General features: G+C 38.6%; 1 protein-coding gene across 3 annotated transcripts in view; it reads right to left on the reverse strand.

Moving 5' to 3' along the window:
• The window catches only part of FAR2 (fatty acyl-CoA reductase 2), a 131,957-nt gene that overhangs the window by 69,111 nt on the left and 41,562 nt on the right, over positions 1 to 21,284 (reverse strand). The window contains exon 2 of one of the 3 annotated variants that reach the window (XM_072765657.1): positions 9,058 to 9,090. The exons of the other annotated variants lie outside the window; for them this stretch is intronic. The gene's annotated coding sequence lies outside the window, so the exon portion shown is untranslated. The remainder of the gene's footprint in view (positions 1 to 9,057; positions 9,091 to 21,284) is intronic. 3 annotated transcript variants of the gene reach the window in all.

Below are 21,284 nucleotides of genomic sequence, written 5' to 3' on the forward strand. Positions count from 1 at the left end.
AGAACTCTTTAGGTATTTTCAAGTGGAAAGGAATTGCTGGTACTGTTCATGAGCACAGAAGTCCTTTAACTTATTACATAAATGTATTAAAACAAGACAGGAAATAAAAGTGTCTTTATATTTTAGATTGGGCTAGTAATTAGTAAGGGTTAGAAATATATTCTTATCATGATCAACCTAATGAGCTTTAACTAAACTAGTTAAGGGATGACAACGTATCAGCAGTTTAACATGGTTGATATTCTATGATTCCATTTCTCCTATTTCAAAAGCGCGGGCATTTTCGATTTGTTGTTCTCCAAACCATACACTAAGGCACAAAGTTACCAAAGCATCCAGCACTCCTTTTTTTTCTTAGCTGTGTCCTGGTTCCCTCTCTTTGGTTCAGGGTGTAATTCAGTACTTCAAAAGGTTAAGGGAAATTCTTTCTGAACATTTAAGGCTTTAATAAAAAAAGCACATCTGCTCTACCAGCCATGTCTCTCAATAGTCTGATTGAGTCCACAAAAGAAGATTTCCTGTTTTTTAACTCAACCTAGAATTCACTAGAATTATTGGAAAAGGAACATGGTATTGACTAGCAGCGCTTTATTTCTTGATAAAAATAGAACTCTTGTCTCATTTGCTCCCATCACCTATCACATTTTTTTTTTCTCAGAGCGGGGTGTAGCACCTCATATAAACAATGCTTTGTGCATTGTAGATGCCCAATAATGCCAGTGGAACTGACTGGTACGTGGGCCAAGTGAAGCAGGAAATGTAATGTGTGGTGACAGGTTCTGGTATGGCTTCTAGGTTTATTCTAAGAGAAAACCAATCACTAATAAATGTATATTGGCTACAGATTTATCACACCTGGACTGCACAGTGTGCCTCTTATTTGACCACATACTTCAAGACTTTTTTTTTTTTTTTTTACTTCAAGACTTACTATAGGAGTGGCTCAGTAATTTTCTATTTGCAGGTGAATGACTTGTGGAAAAATACGGAGAGGTGCGCAAAGGGGTATTTCCACCACACACAAAGCTGCTAATGTTGCATTCCCAGCATGCACCACAGTGCAAATATGATGAGATTTTTGAACTTGCACTTAAAAAAATTCCAACTACTGTTTATTCTGTCGTCCTGAATCAATATTTTTATTTTCATTCTAGTCTATTAATCTTACCCAGCTTCTTTATGAATATCTTTCCTACTGCCCAAATACTATAAAACATTGATAGAGAGAAGCCCCCAAAAGAGAAGAGAAATGCAAATGCAATCCAAATAGACTTCACAAATTAACTTGAAAGGAGAGACATATATTAATTTGGTATAAATATCGTTAAGTTCATGCAGGTACGTGGCAGGTGAGGAGGAAAAGAAGGAAGATGATGAATTGTGCAATTTATCCATTTGAGGGGAAATTGACAGAGTTCCTATCTTAAGGCTTCTATTTTCTTTAGAAATGGGAAAGGAAGTCAAGTGCTGAAAACAGCATGGGAAATTATGGGGTAGAGGGCTTGAGGAGGACAGGGAAGGAGCGAAGGAGCCATTGTGAGCACTGTAAGAAGAGCACTGTAAGAAGAAGATGGCAGGCAGAAGTATTGCTGAGCAAGATTGAGGGTCTCGCCTAAATTGGAGACAGTTAGTGACATCAGTCTGCACACGTGCAATTTTCTGCAGCTGTGCTGGTGGTGCACGAATTGGTGCCGTGAGGCTGGACACTGGAGTCTTTCCAGGATTTGGATTCTGGAGGTGAAGTATGGAAGGTGGTAGAAAATGGAGTGGATGATTTAAGAAAATAGTTTAGGAGAATGATTAAAAATTGTAGAGTCTAGGCCACTTAGGAGTGAAAATAAAACCAAGGTAGAGAATAGGACTGACAGATTGGGAGAAAATGGAGGGGGGTGGTGTTTAAGGGAGTAGAGCACTCATGGAGGTCAAAGAATTGGTGTAGTGATGAGAACACTGAAGGCTTCAACTTTTCAAAGACACGTTATTTTCAAGATCTCAAAAGCGATGCTAGAACTCAGGATTCCAGAATTAAAGCAGCTGTGAGTGACAAGGTCCATGATGTGGCCATGGGAATAGCTGTCAATGAGGAGTTAACCCAAAGAACATTGGAAATGAATAGGTCAAGGAACATTGCGGGGGATGAGTATATTTTTTGGGTCATCCACATTGATGTACTAGATTCTGGAGTGAAGAGGGACATGGGGAGTCTGATGCCAAAGCTATGATAAAGTATGGAGAAATAACCATGATGTTGACAGATGGCAGAGATACTGGGTGGAACAATAATCGGATGGCATGGCCTACAAAAAGATGTCTGAAGATACAATGCTTAGGCTGTAAGAGGATGCTGAACACCCTCCTGATCTTAGGAAAGAAAATAAACTATTGAGATTGTTCTTAATGGGATATTCAAATTTCAGTTACAGCAAGAAAGTAAAAGATGAAGACAGCTTCCATGAAAATGATGGAAAGAGTAGGAGGGAAGACTGTAGTAAGAAGAAAAAAACCAAGAGAAGGGAAGAAAGCACAAAAGAATGTAGATACCAGAATGTGGGAGAGGACAGATGACTAGAGACGTCTACAATTTGGTATTAGCCAGGGTGGAAAGGATGGGACCAGCCTGAAGCTGCTTCATGGTCAGTGCAGATGTCGAGAGTGCTGGAAGCTTGAGGACATGCACAGGCTGAGTCCTTTGCTCTACTGTTCAAGGAGAAAGTAAGAGACAGTCTTTAAAGAAATCTTAGCCTAAACTGCAAACAGTTAGATCAACCCCAAGGCTCTTGCTTATCCTTCCTTCTTTTATTTATTTTTTATTTTTTTCCCTTCCTTCTTTAAAAAAAGAGATTGTATTTGTTTGGCAAGTAGAGAGAGAGAGAGAGAGAAAGAGAGAAGGCGCGAGTGAGCGAACGCAAGCAGGGAGAGCAGCAGGGAGAGGGAGAGGGAGAAGCAGACTTCCCGCTGAGCAGGGAGCCCATATGGGGCTCAATTCCCGGACCCTTGGATCATGACTTGCGCTGAAGGCAGACACTTAACTGAGCCACCCAGGTACCCCAAAACTATCTTTCCTTTAAGCTTTGGAATTAGGTCTCTTAAATTACTCTCTTCTGTCTAGACCTTACCCCTGAGCTTCAGACCATGGTATGTGAATGCTTACCTGACATTTCCACTTGTATATTATAAAGGCACCTTCATCTTATGATCTTTTCCCTAAAAAAACTAGTTCTCATTCCAAGTTTTCTTGTATTCTTGAATGAAATCACTGTCCATTCTTTCATACAAGCCTATAAGCCCACAGTCACCTTTGGCACTTCCTTCCCTCTCAGCTCCATATCTGCCCATCACCTCCTGACAGTCACCTCCTGAATTCATCTAATTGCCTGTCTTTCCACACCTACCTCGACCACCTGACTTAAGCCACCACATCTTGTCTAGACTGTTGTGTTTACTAATAAGTTTTCTGCATTCATTCTCATCCACATCAATTCCCAACTCCAAACTTTTTGCAACACTGCAGCCAGTTCTCATTTCAAATGAAAATCCAATAGCCTGAAATACCCCTTAATGCCTTATGTCTTCCTTTTGCTCCTAGGATAAGGCTGAAATGTCCCAGGTGATTTCCAAGGTTTGATGTGGTTTAACCCCAGCCTGTCTCTCCAGCACATTGGACAACATGTTCTCCTGTGCTTGCTTTGCTCAGACACTGTTAACCAGACATGTCAAGCTTGTCACATGTCTAAGAGGCATCTCTAACTTAAAATGCTCAAAACAAGCTCCTAAAACAGCTCCTCCAGCTTGCTCCACTTGTAACCTTCCTCATCTTAGTAAATAAAACCCTGATTTTTTGCTGCTCAGTGTAGAGATACTGAGGCCATCTGACTCTCTTCTTCTCATGTTCTACCTCCACCTCTCACCAACCCCCTCAGCTCTACCTGTAAGGTATATCCAGGATCTGACTACCTCTCACCATCATTGCTTGTGTCAAATTGGACCAAATCATTATTGCAACATCCTCTAAATGATTCCCGCTGCCCTCATTGCCCTCACTGCCCTTTGCTCCACTGTCTATTCTCCAAATGAGAAGCAGAGAGAAGTAGGCTCCCCCTAGGGAGCCTGATGTGGGACTTGATCCCAGGACACTGGGATCATGACCAAAGCCAAAGGCAGACACTTAACCACTGAGCCACCCAGGTGCCCCCAAACAAAATCTTTAAAAAAAAAAAACATCAGATTTCCAAGCCTCACACTTGAGTTTCTCATAGGGACCTATTAAAAAATAGCGGAGATCTTGCAGGACCCTCAGGTTTTATTTTATTTTGTTTCTCTGTCATTAGAAGAATTAAAAACGGACTACAACTCCAAATATATGAATTATCACACAACAGGTAAACTGCACATGCCATACTCAGCAGGGAAAATGGTCTTTAGAAATACACTCGATCACGTGTGGATATGCTTTTAAAAACAACCAGTGCAAAGAATGTCAAGACTGAGTAGCTACAGACAGAACATTGCTGAGTTTCTGGTCTCTGTTTTTCTTCTGCCTAAAACAAAGACACTCTTTTATGAGTTTTACTCTAAGTGGCTGCAGATGCCAGTCCAGATATCCACACTTCAGGGAAGATTCAGATTTTTCTATGAGAATATGATGAAAAAAAATTGGAATGAGTCACCCCTGAAATAATCAATTTTATGGCAAGTTTCTCAAATGAAGTGTTTTTGGTAGTATGATACTTAAAAATAATAACTTGCTTAAGAGTTAAAACTTTAAAGTAAATGTAACTCTATGAGGAGGTACCATTTTTCAGAAGAGAAAACAGAGATATAACTAGTATTTTACAGTACAAAACCTGGTGATTTTTTTTTGTTTCTTTTGGAAACAAAAAAGATTTATATCAAAGGTAGGACTATTAGAATATTTTGCCAAGGAAAAGGTAGATAGGTTGGTAAAGGTTATATGACTTAAAAAACCCACTCTTTAAAAGAAAACAAAATGGAAGTCAATTAGATTGACTTTACCAGAGTACGAAGGCAATATGCACAGTCTGTGGCCATTATTCTGCTCTGGTGTGAAGTCTAGAATGGGGCAGGTGTTAATTGCCCTGGAAAGTAAAATGCAACGTAAAAATTCTTAGGAAATTTTTTTTTTCCTGCAGTCAAGGGAATGCTGCATTTTTTAAATGTTTCCTGGGCTGACACTGAAGTTTCTTATTTCATAGCATTCTTGAAAAATTGATTGCTTAATAAAGTAATCTGCCCAGACAAAACTGATTAGAGACAGTTATAATATCCCCATATAAAAGGCAAAATGGCAAAAAGGATGAGGTGGAAAGTCTTGGGTCAAATTCTGTAAATACACAATTACCTGCTCAGTAGAGAAGCAAATTGTGAAAGAAAAGGAACCTACTTCTTATGCATAATTTAAGACTGCCCATTCATTGTTTTTAACCCTATGAAAGATGAAAGGGGGGAAATTTGCATTAATTGTCAGGAATTAAAGAGATAATATGAAACCACTGTATCAGGGGTAATGGATAAACCATATCTGATTGTATTACATTGTTTAATTTCCAATAGCTTCATTATGATGTTTCTATTTTCTTTAATTTAAATTCCCTTCTCAAAATTTTCTAAGTTCTTTTAAATGCTGCCAATCAAAATGCCTTGAACAAAATATTTCTCTAGCTCGTAGCAACCAAGGAGCCAAATCTGTTGACAAACACCAGAAGTCAGAAATATAACAATTACAGCACAGAGGGTGCCCTGCAGGAATCAGGACACTACTATACTCTAAGGGATCTCTCCTTCTTCACCAAGATAGAAGAAATTACCTCCTTTAAAAGAAGGAAAGGGGCCAGCCCTGGTGGCGCAGCGGTTTAGCGCCGCCTGCAGCCCAGGGAGTGATTTGGAGACCCTGGATCGAGTCCCACGTCAGGCTCTCTGCATGGAGCCTGCTTGTGTCTCTGCCTCTCTCTCTCTATCCCTGCATCTCTAAGAATAAATAAATAAGATCTTTAAAAAAAAAATAAAGAAGGAAAGGGATATTTGCTTTGAATTTTATTTTCGAATCATAGTTTTTAAAGGCCTAAGTAAGATAAAGATATTAATTATGTTCTATGTTCTTTCTAATATACCACCTCATCATGCTTTTGGATGATGCTCTACCAGGATATCTCCACCATCTTCCCAAAAGATGGTACCATTTAGCTCTAAAAGAATTTAGTAGTCTCCTACATCATTACTCAAAATATCTGTTTCGTGGGATTCAGAGGCTCCACACACTATCTCCAAATCAGGGTGAGACTAGAACTAAAATGATTTCAAGGTGGAACGAAAAACAGTGTGAAAATTAGTTATAGATTCAAACTCTCTGAGAAGAGGGGAAGAAGATATAGGCCTACTCTACAATACTACGTCAAAATGATTTGGGATGGATTAGAATCTCATTTTAAAAGAAACTTACCATCCCAAATAGATTTGTGTTTCCAAAACAGTTTGGAAAAGGGACTTAGAGTTTAAGCTTTTCCAGAGCAGAATTTACATATGAACTTTTGCTAATTAACTCCTTACAGTTACTTTAGTGACAAAGACCTTGTCCCAGTATTTTGCGAACCTTCCGTTAGAAGTGAAAAGAGTAATAATTTAAATCTTAAGGCAATTTTCAGATCCCGTACTATTAAGTTAATAGAGGAAGCAAGTATAGAGGCTTGTTGATGGGTTTGGGGAACAAGACCTCTAATTTTCCTTTCTCTCAATTTCTTTACTCTGAGTCAACCTAACTCATGGAGGAAGCTAAGTAATAAAACCAGAATGATATCCAACTTCTGTTAAAATAAACAAGGAGGCCATTAGACAGAAGTGGCTTTAATGCCTTCCTACCTTACATGAGCAAACCAAACCTAGCCTGTAATGCCTCAACATTAAGAAATTGAAACCTAAGGACAACCAAACACAAATAACCAACTTGGCTTTCATAAATGATGCAACCATATAAGCTATAGCTAATCAAATAATATCTTTGCTTTGCTTCTGGCTTAGCACCACCCAATTCTAATTGATTTTCACTCAGATCAACCCTTAACATATTTAATATGCCTCAGTTTATCTTTTAACACTTCTCAGTGCAAATATCATCCAACAAAATAAATAAAATGATCACTAATATTTATGCAGCACTATGTTGCAGACAAATATCTCATGTTGACATATAACTATTTTCTCATAGGATCATTACTGTAAGTCCATGAGGTAATCAATGACAACTCTCAGCCCCGAAGCTTAAGTAACTTGCACAAGTCTGATAGTTGAAAGAGGAAGAGTGGGATTTTGAATGTGAGAACTCTGTCTCCAGAGTCTGTTTCCTTCTACATGAAGCCAATAAGGTAACGTTGGCTACGTATTTTTTAGGGTAGAGAGCATGCACCGTCACCTCCACATGTTATTTAGTTTGGAAATCAGTCAGGCTGCAATCATTTTTGGATTTGAAACAAGGTAAGGCCTTGAGGTGCTCAAAGGTGTACTAATTGACAACTGTTGGGCAAAACTGCCAGCTCTACTCCAAGGAGATCACTGCCCTCATTTGTTGCTTATTTTCAAATTTCCACATCAACATTTGTCCCATGGTCTTATCGAGTAGCTGGAAAGGCCAGAGACCTACATAAGTTCTGATCCTTCCTTGAGATACAACCCACCCTGCCACTGAAATTATTATTCTAGAGCATTCCAAGAGCCCCTCCATTCAATTTTACCACTGGGAAAAATATATGCTAATCATTTAGAGCATAATGTTTCTAGAGCTATCCTATAACCATAAACTTTGATCCACAATAATAGCAAAAACATCAGTAGCTAAGATTGCTCATACCGAGCCTTCTGCTAAGGGCCTTATATGCAGTATCCCATTTAACCCTAATATAATTCTATGAGGCAGGCATGATTATTACAGATGAGAGAGCCAAGGCTCAAAGAAGGTAACTTGCCCCAAAGTTTTTCATTTACAAAGTTAACTAATTACTTGGTAATTTACATTATTTTTATATCCCTTTGCTCAAAAAAAGAATATGAAGCCATCAAGTACTCACTTGGTGACCCTTCTGTTAATTTATATAAACCACACAGCTTTCATTCAATGGCATTAATTCCACTTTGCAATTTCAAAATTCTATTAATGACTTTTAAAAACACTGTTTCAGTCTAATTCTTATTAGTTTGGCACATATATGGTTTGAATATGTTCCATGGAAAGGCCATGAAACAAAACAGGAGGTGAAGTATTCATGGAATGAAGGCCCTATTCCAATTCCCCCATACCCAACCAGAATGGAACAGGCAGCCTTCTGCACTTTGGGGTTGATTATTTAAGCACACACACGCACACACACGCACACACGCACACATCTATTGTTAGGTGTGAGCTAGAATGAATAACCTCTGCTCTGAGTATGAAAATTAAGTTCTGTTTTTTAATTGATTTTTCTAGGCAATTTTAATAAAGTGATCAAATACAATTGAAATATCATATTCTTCCCTGGAGCTCTCGAGTTCTTTCTACTATAACCTATGTTTGAATCCCATATGAAAACCCTTAGCCTTTAAATCTGCACCAGATGTTCCAAAGTGACAGTTGGTAATACACATACTCAGGGCAGAACTGAGTTTCAGAGACAGGTGACAACCTTCTCCACCCCTTCCCCACCCCCACGACCCCTTCCCCTGGTCCCAGAGAAAGTCCAGCATTTCATGTCATGGTGTTACAGTAGAAAACATTTTTTTCTTCATTCAAACAACTCAATAACTCGCAACAATCATTTGGCTTATACTTCACAGCCCAAAGTAAACCAAGCAATCATTTTTAACCAATGTAGAACATTGCAGATTCATTGATTCTACTTCACAGGAAATTAGTCATTGATTTCTTAGGATAAGTGAGTTCTGGTGAGCTATGGTCGAAACCAAGCAAAAGTGAAAATGAGGTCTCTCGCCCCAAGACTCATTTAGCTTGTCACTCCTCCTATTAGCTTTAGCAACATCTGGGACTTCATTCATTGCTTGTTTTTCTCTTACCTTCTCGTCGTGTTTCTCCCACTTCCAGTTTTCCTAGGATCAGAAGGAGGTATGAATAAGAACTGAGCAGGAAATGTGGCAGAAAAATTTAAACTAGGTTTAAAAAACAATGGAACGGGCTCCCAAAGCATCTCATGACCAGCAGCCTTTCATTCAAGGGAGCTTTAGTACCTCTGGAAGAAAGGCTCATTGCACTATTATATCCATGTGCCTGAGGTCCAGCTCACCCCAAGCTGACACTGGAAGGTTTTGTGGGCTGGGCTTCCACGGACACGGACACCTGCAATCACCTGTTATGAAATGCAGATAATGCCTTCTGTCGTAAAATGTTGCTATTGCAGCCCTTGCAAGCCAGAGTTTGAGAAACCCAACTCAGTTATCTCCATAACAATCAGAAACTGAACATCATCTTATAACTCATTCGATCATTCATTTATCCCACAATAAGTATTACTGATGACTCGTTATGTATTAAGAACTATAGTAGGTGGTGGAGGCAAAAAGTACTGAATACGAAGAATGTACCAAAAGCTATAGATTTCCCCTTTACCTATCTCTCAGTTCTATGTGTTTGCTTGGGGATATGAGGAGTAAGGGGTTTTATAGAAGTGGGAATGCACAGTGGTTAAGACCACCATCTCTAGGTCATATTGCTTAGATTCCAATCACAACCCTCATGTATTTCAATTAAGTAACTCTGGTTGGGTTTTGTAACTGCTATGTGGTTCAGTTTCCCTGTCTGTGATCCTGGGATAATGTTAATAATAGTACCTCCCTGAGAAGATTATAGCAAGAATTAAAAAAATTAATTTATGAAAATGATTCAGGACAGAGCCTGGCAAATAGTCAGAACAATGGAAATATTACAAATATTACAAACATTCTCATTATCCTCTAAGGTTGATCAGATTTCCTAGATTTCATTTGCAACAAACTGTCAGTGTGTGTACAGACCTACTAAAAGATTTTGTTCTGATAAGGACAGTTGGTGTCACTCATTTATATTAGCAGTATTAATAATAATGGAGCTTATTTTCCAGAGCTACAAAATAATTAGTAGGCATTCTAAATTAGTCCTTATTAGTGGGTAAATCCAAACTCAGAAATGTTACGGTAACAAAAAAATTCCTACTTAACCAAACTTAAAAAAAATTTTTTTTTTAAAGATTTATTTATTTATTTTATGATAGACATAGAGAGAGAGAGGCAGAGACACAGGAGGAGGGAGAAGCAGGCTCCATGCCGGGAGCCCGACGCAGGACACGATCCCAGGACTCCAGGATCAGGCCCTGGGCCAAAAGCAGGCGCCAAACTGCTGAGCCACCCAGGGATCCCCTTAACCAAACTTTAATCGGGCTCCTGTGAGCCCTCTTCTCATCCAGGTCTTGAACTTGACCTACTGAACCCAGTTTCAGTAGAAGACTCTCCCAGGCCAGTTTATTAAGAATCCTCCCTACTCTTGATCCAATCAAGCTCTTCTTTCTCCACCTTTGATTTCTAACCGAGTTTGATTTCTAGCTCACCCCCACCTTAACATCTAAGCAAGTTCCTCATTAATTTGCCATCCTCTTCCTCATGCTGTCTACCAGTTAGAAACGCCCACTCACCCCTATTTGTTCTTCAGAGTTGAGTTCAATCTCCCTCCCCAGCTGATATAGTCTTGGCTCCTACAGCAATAGTCTTGAATAAAATCTTCCTTGTCATTTTCAACAAGCATCAGGATAATTTCTCTTTAACAATGGAAATAAGGAAATATCACTATCATTGAGATATGATTAATTCTCTACATATACTCAATGAGGAAAAAGTTCAAATACAGTGGAAGAGTTTGTGATACTTGGAGACTTTCTTCTGACAATATTGTGATGAAGGAAAAGAGAGGCAGATCATAAAAGCATGCATAGATAACATAAATTAGTTCCCAGGCATCATCTATAGATATTTTTCTCATTTAAAGTAAAAGACCATTATTCACGTTAACCCCCAACAAACTCATTTTCTAACTCTGGTGGTCCTAAGGATATAACATTTTTAGGCACATAGCATCATGCCTGACTGCAGATTAAATAGAGGAGAAAACTGGCTGCGAGTTAGACCATTTGTCAAGAAATAAAGTGTCAGAAATAATTGGATACTTTGGAAAGACAAAAAATAAATTTAATAGATGGGGTATTTAAAATGATTAAATTTGGGGTCAACTGGAACATATTTTGAAGAGATGGAGGAATTCAAAAGTAGTTAAGATGTTTGTATTTTTTTATGTGAAAAGAGTCACTTGATTTTCAAAATATATTAGTCTCCAGTAATCGTAATTAGAAGATCCGAAAGAAGTGAGAAGGAAAAAAAAAAAAGTGAGAGGAAATATTGATGAGCAGAGAAAAAAAATGCATACTTAGAGTAGTCACCATAAATTATTTTTTACTTTTTTAGTAAGTAAATTACCATTTTCCGGAAGGAAGTACTTATATACAGTAAAAGTCTGATTTTAAGTTTAAATTTTAGGTTTTTCCATACTTTTACCAAAACCATCTATTAGATGAATAAAGAAATATAGCAACTCATTTATGAGACTAAACTCTACCTTTATTGTAAATTAAAAATCTTTCCCTAATATTCAAAAAAATATACCCATAGGATTCCTATTTCTTTCACTTCATGAGACGAGTCTCAACTTTCCACTGTATTCCCAGGAAAAGGTTTGGTACTGCTCTTGATCTAACTCCGTATCTGACATCCATTAGCAATAACGAGCTAATAGAGAAAGGGTCTGCATGGAGAAAGCGAGTGAGATATTTAAGGGAAAACTGCCAAGGCCAGAGTCCATTAAGAATTCACCTTGAACGTCAACTAAAAGCCTAGGTTCTAGCCCTGCTCTGTTTCTAATTAGCACTGTAACCTCACTGAGCTCAGTTTCCTCCTGTGTAATGCACAGGGATGGTGATTCCTAAGTACCCCGCTAGCCCTAACACTCTTGATTTGTAATGAGTAAGCACCATAATAAAAGACTTGGTCCTAAACATTTCAGACTTTTTAGGTTTCTAAATCTGGCTAGAATACTTCTTTATTTCATGCAATTCTTCATGCCCCCCAGAAGAAAAAAAAAAGTTTTCTGTGTCTAAATTATAAAAAACACTAAAGCTATTAGAGAAAAGGGTACCAAATGATGCATTTGCCTTCCTCTCTGAAGTCTTTTGAAAATGAAAGACATGGTATATGCACTATCTTTAGATATAAGCATTTGCAGAATTACTTCTATTATGCAAATCTTTTTTAAGGATTTAAATTGGTCTAGACTTTATGGCTCATCCTTTTTTTCTTTCTACTCAGTTGCAACATAATATTGCAAATTATGATCAAGAAAGGATTTTCTCATATCCATGGTGTGAGCTGATTTATTGAATAGGTACTGTTCTAGGTGCTGAAGGATGCAGTGAACTACACAAAGGCCCTGTTCTCATGAAGCAAACCTTCCATCAGCATTGTCCTGTTTCATAATATTAGTAATTCATGATTGGAGAAAAGTATGGAGAAGAAAATAAATACCACCTAGGTTAGACTGTTTGACATCCCATTTTTTTCCTAGCAATTTTTTCCCAAGAAAGATTGCAGCAATTTGCAATCCCAATTACCCACGGAGTTTTTACTTTATGTCACAAACACTTCTTTAGAGTTTATTTTGGGACAGACACTGTTCTAAGTGACTTATCACATTAATCCATGTAATTCTCATACAAGCCTTACGAGGGAGGTAAAAATATTACCTACCTTGGATACAGAATTTTAAGTTGGCAGGTTTTTATTTTCAACATTTCAAAGATATCATTCCATTATTTTATGACTTCCATTGTAGAAAATTCAGTCCTTGTTCTTACTCTGTTTTTCCTGAATGTAACTTCCCCACTTCCAGCTACTTTTAATACTTTTTTCTCTTTATCTTTGTTTTATAGCAATTTTCTAGGTGTCTATTTTTTTTTTAACTTGAGTTCCTTTCTTGATGATCTGGAAATAGGTGAAGGTTGGACACAAATTTGGGGGTTATCTGCATTGGGAATAGAGTTTAAATTGGTAACTTTGCTAAATGACAGCAAAAGAAGATACAAGAGGAGATAGTATCCTGAGTAACCCTGACTATAAAGATGAAAAATGGGTCAGAGAAAGAGCAGTGAGAGAAGTAAACTAGAAACTAACAGTACAGGTCATGATCATGAAGAGGAACCATCAAGGATAGCGATAAATGAAAAAGGCAGGTCAGCAAAAATAAAGACTAGAAATGGGTCACCAGATTTAGCAATCATTTTTTTTTTCCTCGAGAGAACACATTTGTTTTGTTTTTAGGGCAGAGGTAGAAGTAGCAGCCAGATTTTTAAGTATTTGTCTTCTATTGTTTCAGGTTCAGATTCATTTATTTTTATTGTATCTTGAATATATACTCAAGAAATAGAATAAAATATTTCTAAACATCCTCTGGGAATTTCTAGCTACTATTTTCAAAAAGTGGTTAGCCAGATATTGCTAATATAAACAGTGCACATGTCAACCACAGATATGTAGTTAAAATATATTTTCTCCTCAGGTCAAGTGAAGTCTTGTTGATAGGTCCTCAGAGTTCTGCTAGAGCCAAGGGCACCTTCCCAACAAGTAGAAGGATGATTTGGGAAAGGCTATATTGGCCAGTAAATTATAATCTTGACCTCTTCCCTCCATTCCTAGTGCCCACTTTGTTTTCATTATCATACCTCTCAGGCTTCCCCCAGTATCACTCAGGCTTTTTATCCTTTTCTACTTCCCAAGATCTGGCAAGACTGGTCTCAGTCTCTATAATTTTCTATTTTCTCTAATAGAATTTTGTCCTTGTTCATCATTGCATTGCTTCTAATAGGAGATCCGCTGAAACAAATGTATGACAACAGGAAAGTAAAGGGGCTTAGCTGAGTCATGTCATGAAATACTATGAGGTTATTTTTACGCATGATGAATAATATGGAAAAAATATTCAATATATCAAGAGAAATATATGTCTGATCTGCGTTCTGGTTCATAAATTAAGAATATACTTACACAAAATAATAGAATATTTAAATTGGATTTACCTAAGAATAACATGGTCATGAGCACAATGTTAAATAGTTTGGGCTAGGCAGTCCCACACTATTCCAAAACAGGCAACCACTGAAGCAATATGTTGTAGTACTGGGCTACCAAAGAGCTATATATGAGTCACTCTTCATCTCTATGTCCTTTGAGTGATTTATAGAGAACATCATATCCCAACACAAATTTTGAATTCTCCACTAGATTAAAAAAATATATATCATGCTGGCATCTTTCTCCAGTAAAGTTAACTAGCTCTTCTGACAAAGACAAAATGGAAACCCCTTAAGTTAGTGCTCATTACCATGTATGGGCTATACTCTTAGTTGATTAATGTGGTTTCATTTCATGCCACTAAAATAATGCCACCTTTGGGACATCTGTTTTTATGTTTTGTTTTAGAATTTCTGATTGCCATTTATATGGAAAACTGAAGATTTATTTATGTTTCATTTTAAAAAAACACAAAATATTTCCTCATTAAGTGGACTATAATTAAATTAATTTGATAATAAGGCAAGTAAGACAGCCAAAGCATGTCAAGTAGAAAATTCAAGCTATTCACAACATTTCTTGTGAAAAACTACTTATTTAAAAAAGAATCTGAAACATTGACTTTTATATAGAGGATTCATGTCTTTTTTTTTAAGATTTTTTTTATTTATCCATGAGAGAGAGAGAGAGAGAGAGAAGCAGAGACACAGGCAGAGGATAAGCAGGCTCCATGCAGGGAGCCTGACGTGGGACTCGATCCTGGGTCCCCAGGACCACACCCTGGGCTAAAGGTGGCACTAAACTGAGCCACCAGGGCTACCCAGGATTCATGTCTTTATTGAGATGCTGTCAAAGTTAATTTTCCTCTATTTCATATAGTGCTTTACGAATATATCCCATCAGCTCTTTAATATCAAGGAGGTCAAGGAGAAGAATTTTCTTCATTTAATATATAGAAAACCTAGCACAAGGGATCGACTCAATTATTTTAAGAAATTGAATAATTCATTGGCAAAATGGAAATAGAATGCAGCTCACACTCTTTCCTCCTTTACATAAAAGTTAGAGTTTTGGCTTGTTATATACATCTAGGCACAAAACTGATCTCATAAGTCACCACATTATAATTATAACTACTAACAAAGGGCTCAACACAGCCTTTTTTATGAGTGTCATCCTGATATGTAGTCATTTATAAATATGCATACACATATGCATACATAATGTACTAAATTCATACACATACACTTCATATTATATTAGCACCATTTTATAGGTGGAGAGAGCAGAGGGTTTAAATACTTGTCTGGAATATAAAGCAAGTCTTAGCTAAAGGACAGATATAAACCAAGTATTTAAATGGCTATTTTTCTCAGTGCTATTGCAGTGTTGCAGAAGAAACAATTTGTAAACAAAAGGAAGATCTTTGCTGTCTGCATGATATGTGACGAATGATAGGATTCTTGACTGGCTAGAAGGTATTTATTCTCTGCCTGAATTTAACAAAACAAAGTACAATAAGTTTCCCTCCTTTGAATTAAAAACAAAACAAAACAAAACAAAACTGGGCAAGTTTAGGGGGAATGCACGGTTTAGTATTAGTATATCTATCTATAATTAATTCATTCATTCAAGGACGTGTCAACTCCTATTTTCTGCCAAGCCACTATGGTACTTAATGATCAAGCCAAAGCTTATCATTATGTAGCTTATATAGTGGGAAAAGTGATTAAGGAATTTTAGTTGATTTCAGCACAATATTACTGAACACAGTGATGATCTGACCCCAGTACATGTAATCTTAGGTTGCATTTATTTAATACAGCAAGTAGGAAGCGCCTAGGTAGCTCAGTCAGTTAAGCATCAGATTTCTGATTTTGGCTCAGGTCATTATCTCAGGATTGTGAGATGGAGCCCTGAGTCAGGTTTGCACTGGCCATGGAGCCTGCCTAAGATTCTCCTTCTCCCTCTCCCTCTCCCTCTGCCCTGCCCCCTTCTCTAAATCAAAATAAAACAGCATCTAGAATAATAGTATATTTAATTCTAATCTGCACAATTTTGATTATAACCAGGGTTTGGATGTTCCTTTCTATATGATAAACTAGAACACATTTCATGAGGCTGAACATAAAGGTTAAAACACTAAGAACTATGTCATATGTGCAATAGTTGAAAGAACTTATGGGCTAGTTAAGGGAACAAATGACTTAGGGAGCACATGATAGCTGTCAAACATTGCAAGGACTGACACATAAAAAGAATTAAATTTGTTCTTTCCTGTTTTAAAAAACTAAATGATAATAAATGGTTCAAAAGCTGTAGATAGGTATAGTTCAGCTTAATATAAGGAATCACATTCTAATCATTAGAGCTGCTAAAGATAGAGTGGTTTGCCTCAGGAGTTAGCAGATGTATCTAAGCAGAAGCTAAAAAACCACTTTGCTGGTACATGGCCGAAGATTCGTAATTAGCCAAAGGACGGCTGACCTAGGTGACTTCATTCCTTCCAAACATGAATGTCTGTTAATCTATGATGCAAATTAGGGGATATAAGGACAACAATTTCTTTATTGTCTCAAAGCGTTTGATTCAATGGAAGATTCACTTTCTGAATGATCTCAATCAGTGTTGATGTTCAGAGAAAGAGCTTCCATTTTCTTTATTCCATGCTCTGGTCTGTACTATCTTGTTGCATTCTTTGTACCATTATTCACCGTATCGGTTTCCTAGGGCTGCTGTAGTACAGCAGACTGGTTGGCTTAGCACAACAGAAATTTATTGTCTCATAGAGGCCAGAGGTCCAAAATCAAGGTGTTGGCAAGGCAACCTCAAGATGCTGGGGGCAGTGTCTGTTCTAAATAGCTGTGGAAGTGTCAGGTATTTGTACTGTCTGATACATCCAGACTCTACCATTTTTTATCCATATAACTAATCAGGCCAAACCACTGCCAGCTGCAGAGATGGTCACCCATGAACATAAGCTCTACCTGGCCATCTGCACCATTGGCATGAGGTGGCACAGGAGCTTAGGCTTGGAAATCAGTCCTGGCATTCACTTACAAGTGCCTGACTTTGGACAACTCTTTGAGTTTCTGTCTCCTTGTCTATTTTAGAGAAACACTTACCAGCTGTCTCACCAGCTGTAACAACTGTTAGGATGCTGATGAAATGAAACAAGAGAAGTATCAGAAATAAGAAGAAATTAAGTGGCTTATCAAGGTCACACAATTAGTGTATATGAATGAGTGTGGCAGGGGCAGCGCTGAGATTGAAATCAGCTCATTTGATTTTGAGTTCATTGTTCTTTCTCTTACGTGTGTGTGTGTGTGTGTGTGTGTGTGTGTGTGTGTGTATCCTTCCCTGGAGCAGAAAAGTCTTAATACACTTTTTAACTAGTGGCAAGGAGGCTATTTTACTGGAAGAATGAACTCACTATTCGCTTTGACCCAGCCTGCCTAATGACCCTAACTTCTGGTTTTCTACTAGTAGGACTGAAGGGAATTCAGCAGCAGTGAGGACTTCTTTCCAGAGTCTGAGTTGGTGAAATCATCACTCCCACAACTGATGCAACTGGCCTTCATAAATTATTAAAAGATATTTGTTCTAAAGGAAGGCATCACTGTCTGAACTGCTCAAGTTCAGTTCCAGAGGAGCTGAACCCCACAAGCTAGTCTAATCTTAAACAGATTGATGATTGACCTAATCTACTCCATCTATCAAAAAAAAAAGAAAGAAAGAAAGAAAGAAAGAAAGAAAGAAAAAGGTAGTGAGAGAAGACTTTATAGGAATACATTTGTAAAGTCAAAAACAGTTCTAAAGACAAAAACCTTTGCTGAAAGCACTGATTCCAGAGGAAAACATCTTATCGTTCATTAAACTATATGGTCTCCAATGTTCCTTTTTTTACTAGAAACATATGATCTTTGGACTCTTGCAGTGAAATTCCTCTTGGATCAACTCCTTTCTTTCCCTGTGCAGTGCTTTGATCTTAGTTCAGGCCCAAATTACCTCCTGGTTGAATTTCTGCTACGACCATCTAGCTTGTCTTCCAGCTAACCTTGTTTTCCCTTGTACAATATTCTGTGTATCCTCTCCAGACGAATCCATCTAGAGCAGTTTGCTTTTCCCACATTAGTCCCTATTAGTTTCTCACATTTGCCACTGGAACATTCTCCCATGGTTTTGTTCCTGTTCCTCCTACTACTCGGAAATTAAGTACCCCTCATTAGTCCAATCCCATGTTTAAGATAAACACGCCAGTGCACACGATCATTTCCTTTTCAAAATGTGTACTGCAGCTGTTGTAAGTATCTCTCATTTTGGTAGTATTTATTCTCTAATTGGCTCATGTTTTATGATTTTGTTTCCAGAGCGCCACTGGCCAAAAAAGCCTCTTTTGTCTTTCTTCTCTCTAGCACTTAGCTCCAAACCAGAGTTCTCATTAAATACTTCCTAATAGTGGAATATCAGACAATTGCATTTCTTCTCATGAAACTAACCATAATAAACCTTTTAGTAAAATCTGATAGAAATGTAAATGAAGAATGAACAAGATAAGGAGTGTGATAGTTGCCTAGCCACATGCCACATCCTGTCAAGAAAGGTTACACAAAAAAATTAGAGGAGTATTCTCTGACTCTTGGCCTCTGATACGGCCTATTTCTCCTATTTCAATGGACAGAGTGGCAGGCTCAAGTCCCTGCATTGCTGAGATTTGGGCAGAAGACTGCCCTGTTTGGTCTGCAGCTGCTCAGTAATGAGGAGATGAGTGTGAACACAGCAGAAACCGAAGCATTCCGTGGAGTTCACCAGAAGTGCCCGCAGTCTTCAAACTTCAATTCAGAGGAAGAAGCACAGGAAGAGGATTTCAGTTGCTTTCAAATTGTGGTGGTTCCCTGCCCCCCCCCCCCAATACCCGCAAACCACCCTCCCCAACGCCACATGCAGGTGGTGTTACAGCTCAAAGCTCTTGTTCAGCCAGGAAATGCTCAGCTTCTAGTTCACTGTGAGGAAATGCATTTAGTGCTAAAACACAAACTTCCTTGAAACAGTCTTTTTACGTTATTATATGAATAAGCAGAATCTCACAGTTAATGTGCTGTGTTCCAGCTTGGAATTCAAGACAGTGGTGTGAAATGTACCTCCTTTAAGAGCTGTAAAGAATTCTATCTGCAAAGAATCTTAGGAAATGCCAGCTGTAAGCTCTCAATGGTTTCCTTCTGGTTAGGTGGACGCCTTCAGAAAAATTACCTATCTACCTATCTATCCACCCATCCGTCCATTTGTCAAACCTCTCTCAGCCCAATATTTGCAGTAATAGGATTGAAACTTTACCCAGGACTACCCTTCCAACAAGAAGAAAGAGAAAGAGGCAGAGAGATAGCAAAACCAAGGTAGCAAGTGGATTGCAGCCATGGTGAAAGCATCTGTGCAATTCAGGATATGCCAGTGTGGAGCCCCCTCATCCTAGGCAAAGGGGTGAGAGCCCAGTGTGGCCTGGCCACCGTCTGGGAGACACTGGCTTTGCTGCCCCAGCGGTGCCCCGTTCTGGCTATTACTCAAGGGAGTTCTATGCAAGTGATTGTACTTCGGCGTGAGTCACCACACCCCCACAGGAACAGTGGGAATCCTGCATCTGAGAGAATGAGGAACTGGTAAAGTATTAGCATGTGTCTACACTTCATTTCTATCAGACTTAGACTTCCAAGCAGGGGGTGGAAGTGGGAAGTGAGGAGTTATGTGATACAGAGGAATTCTAATATCCTTCTCCAGCTGTAAAAATCAGGTGTGATGGCTAAATATACCCCCTATCCTGAGCCGAATATGCTTCCAAAATTCCTTGGCCTGCCACACAAGGCTGTTTAAAAACCTGATGAAATCTGACTTTTCTACCTCTTCTCTTTTTCTCCTCCTATGCTAACTTTTTTTTCTGTGACCAAGCCAGCTTTGTTTCTATAAACTTCTTTTCCTTCTCGTGGCAGCCCTGACTCCTCTTTTCCACCTGTCCAGGCATTTTTGGCATTCTGTAAAACCTCCCCAGATGGACCTCTTGTCCCTGGAATACTGCTGGGGCTCCTCTGACATCGAGGCCTGTCTCCTTCCTCCCCAAGTCCCACCACAGAGCCACAGCTCATGTCGATCCTCTGGCCTATGCTGATGGAGTGCCTGTCGTTTCATGTCATGGTCTTCTTTTACTCTTACTGAGCACCTTCACTGTGCTTTCCCCTGCTTAAATGTCGGAGTATCTTAATCCCCCAATTAGAGGTGGAAGTAATGAGAGTTGAATCCCACTGTGCCTTCCAACAGTTAGTTAGGGGTCAATAAATATTTTTGATTGCCTGAAAGGGGTCGAAGGCACTGAAGCAAAGCCAAACATGATTTTATCCACAGCATCCCACGACGAGCTCTATGGGAAAGATGCAGGCCCTGCAGTGATGTGGGTGCAGCTGTCTGAGTCTGTGTCCTTGTCCCAAGTTGAATATAAGCCCATGGCTAGGAAATTTGGCACAGTTTCTCAATTGGTCATGAATCTGGTGAGGCAAGAATGTGTGTTAGGCAAACCTGGGTGTCACTTTTAGCATATACCTTAGTTATTCTGAGTACTGAACCCTGTAGGAACATTGCAACAATCTGAGAAAGTTCAAGTAAGCTACAAATGGCACGGTGATCCAAGACTCAAAACCTGATCGAAGATAAGTGCTAGGTCCAGTTGTGCACAAAGGTGAGAACGGCCCATCTTTTTGGTGATTTATACTCAATTCTTCAGAAACAAGTCAGACAAACAGGTGGTGCAAGGTCATGCTCATTGGATGAGGATGTGCTCTCGCGGAACACACTTCCTAGCGATGCCAAGTACTGGAGAGTACATTTGAGGCCAGTACCATTTAAGAAACTGCATCTTTATTATGCTTCTACTTCTGGGAAATGCTATCATTAAGACACAGTCTCTAGGCTCCAATCAAGGCCAGAAGACATTGATTTTTTTTTTTAAAGCTTTTCATAATGGGCAGCTGGTAGCCACAAGTCAAAAAATAAATAAAATACAGTCTTTTTAAAAGACAAGTGAAAATAGGAATCAATAATCTCTAGACCACTAACTCCCTTGCTTGTGCCTGAATTTACTGTTCAGCCATATGACACAG

This window comes from Vulpes vulpes, chromosome 8 (assembly GCF_048418805.1).
Source record: "Vulpes vulpes isolate BD-2025 chromosome 8, VulVul3, whole genome shotgun sequence".
Taxonomy (NCBI): Eukaryota; Metazoa; Chordata; class Mammalia; order Carnivora; family Canidae; genus Vulpes; species Vulpes vulpes.